Raw genomic sequence first — 1,790 nt, forward strand, 5'->3', positions numbered from 1 at the left:
CGTGTGTATGTGTGTGCATATGTATCTGTATATTTAGATAGATAGATAGATAGATAGATAGATAGATAGATAGATAGATAGATAGACAGATAGATAGATAAACAGATAGATAGAAAAATAGATTGAAAAATAGATAGAAAAATAGATTCCGTATATTTGTTATATCTATTTATATAATTATCTTCAAAATTTCGACAAGTATAACCTGGGTTAAAATGGATTAAATGCTCTAATAATAATCGTTTCTACTATAGACACAAGGCCTGAAATTTGCGAGAAGTGGGAAATTCGATTACATTGTTCCCCAGTATACAACTAGTACTTATTTTATCGACCCCGAAAGGATGAAAGGTAATGTCGACCTCGGCGGAATTTGAACTCAGAACGTGGAAACAGACGGAATACCGCTAAGCATTTCTCCCGTCCTGCTAACGATTCTAATAACTCGCCGCTTTAAATACTCTAATAACGATCCTTTCTACTAAAGGCACAAGGCCTGAATTTTTTGAGGATGCGGAAGGGACTAGGGGATTACATCGACTCCAGTATTTCACTGGTACTTGTTTTATCGACCGCAAAAGGATGAACGGCAAAGTCGACGTCGGTGGCATCTAAAATGAGAACGTAAAACCAGGAAAAACGTCGGCAAGTATTTTCGTCAGGCAGAGTAACGAGTTTGCTATCTGGCAGCCTTAAATACGCGAATAATAATGACAACAAAATGACTTGATGCGTGATCCGGCAAATTAATGAGCACACGATAAGAAATAATAACTAAATAACAACTTAATAATGACTAAATAGCTAAATAAATATCAACGGGAAGCCGTTTCAATGATTTAATTTTTTATTTCATTAGCACTTTCGGGTTCAGAAATTCTCTATCAGAGGAGATGCAAATTGTCTTCAGCGATACAGAAGGCAGTCAAAAACGTAGACTGGCACATCTTTACTGCTCTCAGATACTAAACAGATATTTTCATATATCGAACTCAGCTCTGCTCTTCAGAATGCTGTTCTGTTTCTTAATGAAACCTTCCGAAGCACTACAGAGCTTTATAACTCTAGTATGTGGCTTAAATGCCTGTCGTCCTTTTCATTGGAATATCTGTGCTGAAATACTGAACTCTGCGATGCGACCGTGTAAAGGTGTTTCAATATACTTCTGTGTAACTACTGTTTCGTTGATTGATAGATACGATACGATACTGTCCGAGGGCTATAGTAGAAGACACTTGCCCACGGTGTAACTCAGTGGGGCTGAACCCTAAACCATGTGGTTGTGAAGCAAATTTCTTACCACACAGCAACGCCTGTCCCTGTCAACAAAAAACAAAAAAAAGGTCTTCTACGCTATGGGCACGCAGCATTGCACGATTCCTGAGAAATTTTTCCACAAAATTGCACCAGCACTCCACTCTGCCAACGGTGGTGTTGCAGCATTATATGTAAATATCGGTGTGTGTGTGTGTATGCGCATTACTATTGTAAGTCTATATATATATATATATGCAAGTGTGTATGTGTATGCGTATTTGGAAAATGAATATTCATTCGTGTAGAGAAATTCGAGGGAAAATAAATCTAGACAATATTAGAAATAGAGCGAAATAATTTATTATAACTGAAAGTTTATAATCCTTATTCATAAGTCTCGTCTTTCCTTTCAACAGATTATTATAACAGTTAAGAACTATACTACGTGTGTGTCTATGAATTAGTATATGCACATGCGTGTGCGTATGTGTGTTTGTGTGTATGTATGTGCACCTATGCATATATATATATAT

Source organism: Octopus bimaculoides, chromosome 13 (assembly GCF_001194135.2).
Source record: "Octopus bimaculoides isolate UCB-OBI-ISO-001 chromosome 13, ASM119413v2, whole genome shotgun sequence".
NCBI lineage: Eukaryota > Metazoa > Mollusca > Cephalopoda > Octopoda > Octopodidae > Octopus > Octopus bimaculoides.